We start from the raw sequence: 12,789 nt of genomic DNA on the forward strand, positions 1-12,789 counted from the left end.
AAGTGCCCTCTTTAATGTTCATTGCCCATTTAGCCCATCCCCCCATGCAACATCCTGCCAGCAACCCTGTTTGTTCTCTGTGTTGAAGACTCTTTTCATTTGTCTCCCTCTCTGTTTTTATCTTATTGTTGCTTCCCTTCCATTGTGTTCATCCATTTTGCTTCTTAAATTCCACATATGAATGAAGTCATATGATATTTGTCTTTCTCTGACTGACTTATTTCACTTAGCATAATACATTCTTGTTCCATCCATGTTGTTGAAAATGGCAGGATTTCATTTTCTTCGAGTGACATTCCATTTTATATATTTATATAAATTACACACACACACACACACACACACACACTACATCTTCTTTATCCATTCATCAGTCAATGGACATTTGGGCTCTTTCCAGACTTTGGCTATTGTCAACAGTGCTGCTATAAACACTAGGGTGCATGTGCCCCTTTGAAACAGCTGTATCCCTTGGATAAATACCTAGCAGTGCAATTGCTGGGTCATAGGGTAGTTCTATTTTTAATCTTTTGAGGATCCTCCATACTGTTTTCCAGAGTGGCTGCACCTGTTTGCACTCCCACCAGCAGTGAAAAAGGGTTCCTCTTTCTCTGCATCCTTGCCAACATCTGTTGTCTGAGTTGTTAATTTGACCCATTCTGACAGGTATGAGGTGATATCTTGTCGTGGTTTTGATTTGTATTTCCCTGATGATGAGTGATGTTGAGCATTTTTTCATGTGTCAGTCGGTCATCTGGATGTCTGTCTTACTTGGAAAAGTGTCTAGGCACATCTTCTGCCCATTTCTTCACTGGATTATTTTTTTTTTGGGTGTTGAGCTTGATGAGTTCTTTATAGATTGTGGATACTAACACTTTATCTGATATGTTGTTTGCAAATATCTTCTCCCATTCTATTGATTGCCTTTTAGTTTTGCTGATTATTTCCTTTGCCATGCTGAAGGCTTTTACCTTGATGAGGTCCCAATAGTTCATTTTTGGTTTTGTTTCCCTTGCCTCTGGAGACATGTCTAGTAAGAAGTTGCTGCAGCCAAGGCCAAAGAAGTTGCTGCCTCTTTTCTCCTTGAGGATTTTGATGGCTTCCTGTCTTACACTTACCATCCGTTTTGAGTTTATTTTTGTGTATGGTGTAAGTGGCCCAGGCTCATTCTTCTGCATAGACATTATTTTGATTGTTTTAAACAGTCTATATTCACTTATATTTACTCATATATTTATACTTTTTGGTGCTTTTCATGCCTTCCTGCATCTCCACAATTCCATCTTCTGGCTAAAGTAGCTCTCTTCAATAATTTCAATGCAGATATGCTGGTAGTTAATTCTCTTAGTTTCAATTTTTCCAAAAACATATTTTTTGAAGGATATGTTCACTGGGTACAAAATTGTCATCTGGCAATTATTTTCTTTGGCACTTTAAATATGCCATCCCATTGTTTTCTATCTTCCATTGTTTCTGTTTAAAAATTAGTTATAAGTCTAATCGATGTTTCTTTGAAAATGTCTTTTTTCCCTTTCGGTGCCTTAGGGTTTTTTTATTTGTCTCTGGTTTTTCAACAGTTTTACGATACTATGCCTACATACTTTATTCCATTTTCTTTGCTAACAGAGTGTCTTGAATCTACAGCTGGATGTTGTTCATCAGTTTTGGAAAATTCTTAACCAGTGTCTCTTCAAGTCTTTGTTCTGCCCCTACTTTCTCTCTAAACTCCAATAACAAGGTCCAAACCTTCACACCATCCAATATGTCTTTTATGGAATGTTCTTTATATATACATTCTTTTTTCCAGTCTGTACTTTAATCTGGATATTTTCTACTGACCTATCTTTCAAGTCACTCACCCTTTTTTGTGATGTGTTTAATATCTTCTTAAGTCCATCTACTGAGTTCATAATTTCAATTACCATAATTTTAAGTTTGAAGTTGTTCATATGATTCTTTGTATACATTCCCCAATCTCTGGTGAAATTTTCTGTCTTCATCAGTATTTGGACATCCATGTATGATAACCTCAATATCCGAATCACTTCTGGATCTACTATTTTTGGCTATATTTCTCTCTTGATTTTTGGTCATTTGTTCCTGTTTTCCAACATGCTTCTAATTGTTTAATGATAGATACATTATTTATGAAAAGTGTTACAAGTAAGAACAATATTATCTTCCTCCCAAAATGATTTTATTTTCCTCTGTCAGAGAGAGTACAAGCAGATCATCTTGTGATTCAATTCACGCTGGTCTGTTTTCAGTTGGGTCTTACCCTAGGATGTAGATGTTCAGGGGCCTCAATTAAAACCTGTGAGTGTTTATCAGGATCCTACCTCCTCAGAAACTCTGAATTCTATAAGACTCTATGAGACTGCTAAAGCTCTGCTCTGCTTTAGTCTTATCAGATGTTTTCAACATTATTTTTTGCTCACACTAGAAGTATGCAACAAGATCTCTAAGGAAAACTCCATGTAACATTTTTAACTCACTTCTCTCTGCTTCCTTTCCTGTGGAATCTTGGTTCCTCTGGCTTTAATTGCACCAACCAGGAAAATAATGAAGCTTTTTCCATTTTAGAAAAACAAATGTTTAAGTTACTTTCCTTCTTTATGTGTTCATGCCTTTATTTTCTGATTCTTAATACTTTAAAAGACTATCATTTTCTCATTATTCCAAAATGAACACAAAGAAACGAGTAGGAATAGGAAGCAAAAAAAGTATTGACCTTCACTAGGCAATCAACCCTCAGATAATGTCAGGAAACCTGGAGCCTTCTCAAGGAGGAATATGGAAGAGAAAGAAGGGAGATGTGTTATTTATCACAGACAATACTCAGCACAATTTTATTGCACCTTGGGGAATCCAAAGCTTTTAAAGATGCTATTATTATTTGGAAGCTCTCCAGAGAGCACTAAGTATTAAAAATAGCACCTGTACTCTGCTAAGTCAAATCACCTGTTTATTACCCAGAGTGATGAAAATCATTTAATAAAATATTACAGACACTTGTTCAAAATCATGCTCACAATTCATATACTCAGAGAAGTTAAAGCAAACATCCATGCCTGGTTCCATGCATATTTTTTAAATGTATAACTCATTTAATGGGGAAATAGAGATAGTTTCACTGGTTTTTAAAATTAAAGACATCAAAGTTTCGTGGGGTTTTCTTAATAGTCAAAATAAGACCTTTGTTTTTTCTTGCTCAGCATTTACATAAAACCATTGTAAGAGCAGCCTTCTCCTCCACACCGCCCCCCCCCCCTTTGTAGAATCTATTCCTCCTCCTGTTCTTGGAAAACATATAGGAAGGTGACCGAGGCCTGGCCAATCGCTGTTCTGTCCCATTGGCCACACTTATGGGTTAATAAGCAAGGAGCATGTAATCCAAGTTAGTCTGATGAGATTCAGTACTTGGATTGTACAAAAAGTACTAGAAAGAGAAAGTCTACTGGGATTGCTAAACTGGTAGAATGGTAGAATGGAAGGCCCAATGTGGTGATCACCACATAAGAAAAGTCCTGTCTCAGAGTGAAGCCCAAACCAGACTTTTTCAGTCACATGAGTCAACAAATCACCTTTAATTGCTTAAACCAGGTTAATAAGACTGGGTTTCAGATCAGCAAGTAAGAGTTCTTACTAACGTAGCTACATCAGAGAAGTGCAGAGTAACAACTGAGTCTGTCAACAAGAGTAAATAATCCTCAAGCTTAAGACAAAACTCTAGCTGCTAATTGAAATGATGCAATGGCATTAGAAATACTTATTACATATATGGGAAATATTATTTCCTTCCACTGATAATGTTTTCATTTCCCACCTCCATTTTCACTATGCCCAAGACATGAGACATGAAATTTTATCAATAATATCAAATAACATCACTCCATTCTTGAAGTTCCAGGGATGGATTACTATTGGCATTTTAACCTGTTTCTCACAGAAGCTTACTTATTTGGGGATTGGAGCAAGTTATGAAACTTTTCAAGAAGTCTTTGTGTGTTGTATAGTTTTAAAATTCTGTCCTCAGCTTTGGTTTACCACTATGGCTGTTTTTGGTAGCTATAAGCAATATTCCTAGGAAAAAGTTTGCAAGTAAAATAAGAATTCCTCAGCATCTTTTTGTCCTTTAAGTGGGCACAGAATCAAAGATGTGCACATACTGGGATCACACATTTCTACTCATGGCATTTAATTACAAGTAAAGTAAAATGTGCAGGGCCAGAATTTTAAATATTAGTTCAATAACCTTTATGCACCTAATTCCTGAATGATTTTCTCCCTCTCTGGAGAGTCATCTAATGCCAAACAATGGCATGAAGGTGAAATCAAGGTGAGTCATGATACCTGAAAAGGCATAAGGAAGGTCCATGTCGGAATTATTAACTTAGAAAAAAATAAGGGAAATAATCTTTTCCCTAAAATTATGACCTGCCAATGTATACTAAACTTTGAAGAGGCTTTATTTCCCTCATTCATAACTAATCACTATTTTAAGAAGGAAGAGACTAAAAAGAGAACGATTTTGGGAAATGTATAACCATTTCAAAACCCCCAAATAAATGAGAAATCAAAAGAAAAAATGGCAAGTTCGTTGGTTATTTAAAGTAGAATTTTCAGTGGGCCAAAATTCACCAAGGCAGGCTTTCAAACTTCACTGTGGGTCATATTCAAAAAAATTTTGAAAATCACTATCTTAATGAATGTGTGTGTATACGTGTGTGTATAAAATGATCATATATACTTACACATCAAAAAAGTCTTACATTGGGGCGCCTGGGTGGCGCAGTCGGTTAAGCGTCCGACTTCAGCCAGGTCACGATCTCGCGGTCAGTGATTTTGAGCCCCGCGTCAGGCTCTGGGCTGATGGCTCAGAGCCTGGAGCCTGTTTCCGATTCTGTGTCTCCCTCTCTCTCTGCCCCTCCCCCGTTCATGCTCTGTCTCTCTCTGTCCCAAAAATAAATAAACGTTGAAAAAAAAAAATTAAAAAAAAAAGTCTTACATTTAAAAGAAATCTTACATTTTAAATGAACACTAACATTTTCTATTTACCCTATTCTATTCTATTCTATTTTATCCCATTCCATTTTATTAAACTGCTGATCATAAATTACTAAATTGTTCCCACAACCCATCAATAACATATAACTAGATATAAAACATATGATTTAGCATAACTGAAACATATGACACAGCTTAGGCTAAGAGAATTAGGCATTTTCAAATCATTACCACACTAATTTCAATTAAGACTTTTCTGAAAAGAAATCAAATCAACTCTACACAGTGGAGTTTCTTATAACATTGATTAACTTTACCAAATGTTTTCATAAAGCGCTTGAAGTGAAATGTTTCATTTAAAACGACATCCCTCTGAATGTTCTTTGAAATAACCCAATGGCAGCTCATCCTCTCAAATTTGATCCAAGAACACTAACCTTTTCCTATTCTTCTTTTCTTTTTAACTGCATGTCTCTATAAAAGTCAGTGAAACACAATACCACAGGGTAATATTCTAATGTAACAAAGAGGTCATTTCATTTTCTATTCTGTTTTACCTTGTGGTATCAACTACTATTTAACTTGTTTCTGTGAGGAAAATGCTTTAATGAACCTGGAGGAAGACAATGATTTGATGAATGCCTGTGTGTGTGTGTATACACATTATCTTGGAAGGAACATTTCTTTTCCATATCCTCTATTAACTGAAAATTCCAACGCCCTGAATGTCTCTTTGTTCCCCCCATTTAAAAAAATGTGACTTGCATTTCTATTAAAAGGATTTCTTGGGGGTGCCTGGATGGCTCAGTCACTTAAGCGTACAACTTCTGCTGAGGTCATGATCTCACAGTCTGTGAGTTCGAGCTCTGCATCAGGCTCTGTGCTGACAGCTCAGAGCCTGGAACCTGGTTCAAATTCTGTGTCTCCCTCTTTCTCTGCCCCTTTCCCACTCATGCTCTGTCTCTTTTTCTGTCTCTGTCTCTCTCTCAAAAATAAATAAACATTAAATATTTTTTAAAAAGATTTTTTAGGAAAAGGATTTCTTGTACTAACTCCTGCTTAAGAATTTATAGGTTGATATGTTTCAAAGTATGCCCTATAGAAATCGGACATGGCAATCACTGCCAACACGACAGACTGATGATGGGTGGGTGGGTGGGTGGGTTACCTGTTGATTCCCATATCACATTTGCTAAACTTCTGTTGAGACTACAGGCTAGATCCAGCCTACCAGATTTGGGGGGGGGGGCATCTTCTTTCTGCTTCAAAGATAATTTATAATCACACATAGGAAAAAGAGAGAGGCAAAATCTTAGAAGCCCATTCTCACTGAAGCTGAAAGCCGAAGCAAATGGCACCATCCTCAGAGCTAAGAGTGAACCTATGTGGTAAAAAGTAGCCAATGTTACAGCATGGCTCGTTCAGCATTATGACCAAAATGGGCCACTCTAAACTCTGAGATTCATTCAATGGTGGTTTTCTCAAATTCATCCTTAAAGGTTGAAATTTATCATACTTATATGCTCAGCCACCCTTAAGACGCTTGAGTGTATGGCTGTGTGTGAAATAGAAATGAAACCTACAGAGCTGCAGACTGAATGAGCAATCAAATGCACACAGCCTCCAAATAATTGTAAGTGCTACAATAATTCCACCAGGGTATGCTGAACAGTCAGGGTGCTGGCATCCGCCATTAAGGAAGACATTGTCTGCCATGTTGCTTAGCAAAGTTTTAGAAGGAGGCATCAGGCTGGCAGAGAAAAATTTCATTAGAAATCCTTATTCCTTAATCTTATCTCTTTCTTTCATTCTCCTTTCATTTCCATTTGGGCAAGTGAGAAAGACTGGAAGGAAAAGAGGGAGTCTTATGGAAGAGAAAACACAAGTGTGACCCCTGTTGTTTGTGGATACGTCTGGTCACTTGATGCCAAGTCAATAATCAGCCCTATGCCTTCCTTGAGTCACGTCCTTAACGGATCAAAGATAAAGCAAGTAGGGAGAAGCAACTTATTGGTGGTTAGGGTACTGGCTTTCAATTTTTAATGTGCCTACAAGTCACCCTGGGATTTTGTTAAAATGCCAACTCTGATTTTGGGTAGGGGTCTCAGCCTCTGCATTTCTGTTCCTAGGGGAAACCCAAGCTGGCAGCCCACATGATGCTCCACTGTCACTCTTTGGGCCTGGGGTACTGGCCTACCCTTAGCCTTTTCTTTACAGGAATTTCACCCACTTTCCTTTCCTTTTTAAAGACACCTGCAGTGGAAGGAAGGAAGGAAGGAAGGAAGGAAGGAAGGAAGGAGAAAGAAAAGAAAAGAAAAGAAAAGAAAAGAAAAGAAAAGAGAAAAGGATGCCATAGTAGAAAAAGCACTGGCTCTAGAATCAAAGTTGAGTTGGAATCCCATCTTTGCAACTGACTTGCAATCTATGAGTAGATTCACAAGAGGAATCTTGTGAATTCCTCTGAAGTTCGTTTTCTTCATCGATAAAATGGGCATGCCATCTTCCTAATTCTCACAGCTGTCACAAGGGACAATATGTACACATCCCAGTATGTTCATTTACGGGATGAATGAATAAAGAGTCTATAGCACAATAATTCTATCCACAGGTAAAAACAATGGGGGATAGGGTGCTACATTGTTTGAATACACCTTAATTTTTCTTAATACTGTGGCTTTGGCTCTTTCTTAGATGCAAAACTGTGGGTCTCTACACACGAGAGATCCAAAACTGTAAAGCTGTACACACCATAAATCAAGTATTTCGTCCCATTTCCAATACTTCTCTGACTCCAGAAAGCCACTCTCTGACCATGCTTTTAGTCATGACAGAATCCAGGGTAGACAAGGTTTTTAAAAATATTTCTTGGGGTATCTGGGTGGCTCAGTTGGTTGAGTGTCCAAATCTTCATTTTGGCTCAGGTCATGATACCAGGATCATGGGATTGAGCCTGCTTGAGATTCTTCTTCTCTCTCTCTCTCTTTATCTCTCTCTCTCTCTTTCTCCCTCCCTCCCTCCCTCTGCCCCCTCCCCAGCTCACACACACTCTCTCTCAAATAAAAAATAAAATTAAAATAATAAGTAAATAATATTTCTTGCTGTATCTAACGGCAAAAATACACTTGATTATTTTCTTTCCCCCCAATTACTTCAGTCACTAGACTTGTTCTGGACTTCTTTGGCTCCCATCTCCAATGACAGGGTCCTCCTTATCTTTCAGCTGTCCCTTCCAGTCTCTGTTCTCTGATCTGAAGGCAGGCTCCCCTTTGATCTCAGGGTCAGTAAGACAAAGGCACTCCTTCCTTCCCATGTTGGTGAATCTGGTGAATTTGAGTTCCTCTGGGGAAATCCAAAAGACACCTCTGAATTAACCAGAGGAATGAAGGAAAAAACAGCTAATGCAAGCCTTCTCTCCCACACCCACAAACTGAACCCAGCCCTCCAAATCTGGGGTTTAGTAAAGAGGTAAAAAGAAGCAGGACCATTTTATCGACTACAGTAGAAACAAGGAAGGAAATGGAAGAAAACCATGGAATGCTGATTGTAACTGCCACACCCTTCCTCGTCTGACAGCCTCTGGTGGTTGCCAAGATAGATGGGGCTAGAAGTGGATAGGCCCTAGGGATCATGACTTGACACTTCTGGGCCCCATGATGACTCTTGTTGTGATGACACTAAAGAGTCTTGGGCACCATCTGAACAGAAAGGACATATCAACCACAGAAGTCCCACCTCATGACAAGAATCAAGGATTGCTAAGGGACGCCTGTCACTGCCTCCACTTCCTCTGCCTCACTGGCCTCCTTCCGACAGGCTATTACAGAACTAGCTCATTTCCATCTCAGAATGAATCAGAAGAATGGACAATTATTGGCTTATCTGTCTTACTAGAGTGAGTCACCTGATATTGGCCACTTCATATGATTCAACCTCATATCCTGTTTAGCAAAACAAAGTTTCACTGTCACACACACAGAAAAACTAAACCATTTCTGTGGCTGAGCTATGCTGGCCTGAACAAAATGACCTCAAATTCATTTCCTAAAAGGCTGCATATTTTAAACCGAAACATATTGACTGTGGTCCTTACCCTTATTTTCTACTTTTCTAAGGCAAGATAAATTCAGCAAACTTCTTTAGGAAGCATCCCATCCAAAGCAGCCACAATCAGTCAAACATAATGCAACCGCTGTGCATTTTCATGGGGTAAGGCATGAGAAGCACACACCAGTAAACCAAACACCACGCCTGCCTCTGAGGAGCACCATCTAGCTGGAGAAAGCAGAGAGAACAATAGAAAAAGATAAAGAATGAAACAACATTATTAGAAATGTCACAAGACAGACCATAATCATTTGCTAAATGAGAGGAACGGATAATAAGTGCAGTGAGTCGAGAGGCAGGAGCAATCACCCAGAATCTGATTTGAGCCACTTTCTACCTAATTCAGCTCATCAATCACCACACCCTCCCACCTACTTCCTCTGGGAGGTTATCACAGAAAATGAAAATCACCTCTCTGCCTACTCATAACTGCCAGAAGACAGTCCAAGAGATATGTACCCAGTAGGTCTCAGACCACCCTCTCAATTACTGGATCCATCTCAGGAAAAGATGGAAGGATGGGGTCACTTATGCTGGCCACTTTTCTCTCCTAGATGAAGTCAGCATGACATGGGAAGGGGGATCGAAAAGCTAATGATATGTGCCTCCACATAAACTGCAGCCACCTGGCAGTTTAGCAAACTTTATAAACCTCTTACTTCAGAATTTCAATCCGTCTGAGCAGTTGCCAAAGGTCAAAAGTGGCAGTAGCTGTAAGTATGTTACAAATGCCAATATAGTTATAAATGAGGCCACGTTAACACCACACAACCACGGGCTATTTATTTCAGCCATTTCCTGTGTGCTCTCACTCGGACCCTCCTGTGGTACCCTGCTGTGCCTCTCTACTGAGGTCCCTGTTGAAGACAATACCTAGCCATGAACCCTGTCTCCAGTGCCCTCCAGAATTAGACTGCTTCCTTACCCAAGGCACCAAGACCAAGGGCTCTGTGAGTGTCAAACTCTCAAGGCAGCAGCAGCCCTGGCCACCTCCGTGCTCCCTGCACTAAAGCCACATGGGAATGTTCCATGCAGAAATTGCAGATAATGCCCTTTTGGAGAAGAACAACACGGTCACCCTGTGTCACTGTCGGGCCCTGATAGAGGTTCATTCACACCTCAAGGAAACATCTCTAATTAGGCCCTTTCTCTCACCTCCCACATCTAGTCTATGAGCAAGATGGGTCAATTTTACCTACAAAAATATCCCTGGAGCCCTCCCCTGTTCTCCAAATCTGCAGGCATCCTGTCAGTTGAATATTAATTACCACTACTGTTACCACTTAGGTGGGGCTCTACTCAAGCCTCCCAACACCGGTTCCACCCTTGCTCTTCCAATCTATCTGAACGCTGACGCAAGAAGGATCTTTTAAATACACTCAGTGGATCATATCTTCCGGTGTTTGAAACCCTTCAGTGTCTCCCTGTTATGCTCTGAATAAAATCTTGGTCCACAAGGCCATCTGGGACCTAGTCCAAGCTTCTCTCAACAGGAGACCATCCAGTGGGGGTGGTAGGAGAGGCCTGGTTCACCTTCAAACTACCCAGCCTGGAATCCAAGGTTCATTGCTCCCCAGGAGAAGCCTGGGTTGGTACCTAGGGTCCTCTACTCTCCACGGGTGCTGTGCAGCTCTGGGCCAATTACCTTCCCTGTGCTTCTATTTCTTCACATGCAAAAACCTCACTGGATTGTTAGAGAAGTAAAGTGAGATACTACATGGAAAATGCTAAGAACAGTGTCAGTCCACAGTAAGCACTTAATCAGCCTGGTGTGCATTCTTTCCTTAGACACGCCTTACCCCTCCCCCCCCCCCCCCCCCCCCCGCCCCATCCACTGTTCCCTCTACTGGGAATGCTCTCAGGCCTCCCCTCGAACTCGGCATGGTCCCACCTTCCCCTCTTTCAGATCACCTCTGCAGAAGGGCTCAGCAAAGACTCTCCCCAACCCCTCTGTCATTCTCTACTGCAGCTCATGACTTTCTTCATAGCACTTCATTTCCTTTTCAGCCTTTCTTTGGCTCATTCACGTATTCACTGTCTTCTTCTTCCACAAGACTTTAATCTTTATAAGGACTTGGACTATAGTAGTTATATTGTTTACCATTGAATCCCCAGTACCTAGAACATCACCTTCACTCAAGGATCCTCCCTTAAGTTACTATTTATTCTTTTTATATTTCTTTTTTTATTTTTTTTAATATTTATTCACTTTCAGAGAGAGACAGAGAGACACAGAGAAAGAGAGAGAGAGAGAGTGACAAAGAGAGAGAGACCTCGTGTGGGCAAGAACAGAAGAGGTGCAGAGAGAGACAGACAGAGAGAGAGAGGGAGAGACAGAGAGAGAGAGAGAGAGAGAGAGAGAGAGAGAGAGAGAGAATCCTAAGCAGGCTCCACACCATCAGCACAGACCCCAATGCGGGAGTCAAACCATGAGATCATGAGCTGAGCCAAAATCAAGAGTCAGACGCTTAACTGACTGTGCCACCCAGGCGCCCCTGTTTTATATTCCTGATGGTGTTTAAATATATTTTGGTATTACTAATTGGTATGTAAATCTCTGTTTCAGACGACACTGTTTATCAATTAAAAATGACCCTGTGTCTGAAAAAAGATTACTATCTAAAATTGTTCACAGTGAGGGGCACCTGGGTGGCTCAGTAGGTTAAGTGTCTGACTTCGGCTCAGGTCATGATCTCACAGTTCATGAGTTTGAGCCCCACATCTGGCTCTAGGTATTTCCACATAACGTATGTACTATAACCCAATGACTAATAATCATATAGTTTGTATATTAGGTTTTTCCACAAAAATCTTAGTTACACTGATAATCACATAGTTATTTTGTTAATTTAATTATCACAGGATAAATGAGGTGTTTCTTAAGCCCTGTTCCCCTTGATTTTGTTTTTTCAAACATACACTGGAAGACAGAAATGAGACCCTATAAAGGACAAGAGCCACAACAGTAATGCAAATAAGGATAATATTGGGCTTAAAAAAATTCAGACCTGGGGGGATGCCTGGCTGGCTTAGTTGGGAGAGCATGCTACTCTTGATCTCAGGGTCATGAGTTTGAGCCCCATGTTGGCTGAAGAGATTACTCAAATAATTAAAACTCAAAAAAATTCAGACCTGGAATTACAATGACAAAACATACTATCAAGCTGATGAAAATGATTAGTTGTAGAAAGTGGAAAATGCTACAAAAGGGAAGCTCTTCTACACCATCTTTCATCTCTCTCAGGTCTGCAGATAGGGAACCAGTGTCCATGGCTCTCCTGGGTATCTCGGGAAAAGAGAATACCACTTACATGATACCCTTTCTAGACTCACACTCTCTGTACATCCTAACATGACAGCTTTCCTCATTCTGCATTTGACACCAGTTTTGCCGATTTAGCATCTCAGGGTGATATGAACCTAATTTATGGGGCAAAGTTTATTTCATATAAAGCAGTTCTGACCTTCAGTATAGTGCGATTAGAAGTCAATCTGCCCATGTTCTTCTTAAGCTTTGATGTTTATTACAGGAAAGATGTGTCATTACTTCTACTGACCCTTCATTCCTCCCCCATCCACCCAATATGCCCACCCAAATGTTCAGAGCTTTGTATCAGCATCTTGGTAATCTGTTATCCACTACTTGGCAGGGAAATGCACTATCATATGGCATCAAGA

General features: G+C 40.1%; 1 protein-coding gene across 3 annotated transcripts in view; it reads right to left on the reverse strand.

The window, feature by feature from the left end:
• The window catches only part of FHIT (fragile histidine triad diadenosine triphosphatase), a 1,417,560-nt gene that overhangs the window by 1,174,869 nt on the left and 229,902 nt on the right, over positions 1 to 12,789 (reverse strand). The window lies entirely within an intron of this gene.

The sequence above is a fragment of the Leopardus geoffroyi genome, chromosome A2 (genome assembly GCF_018350155.1).
Source record: "Leopardus geoffroyi isolate Oge1 chromosome A2, O.geoffroyi_Oge1_pat1.0, whole genome shotgun sequence".
NCBI lineage: Eukaryota > Metazoa > Chordata > Mammalia > Carnivora > Felidae > Leopardus > Leopardus geoffroyi.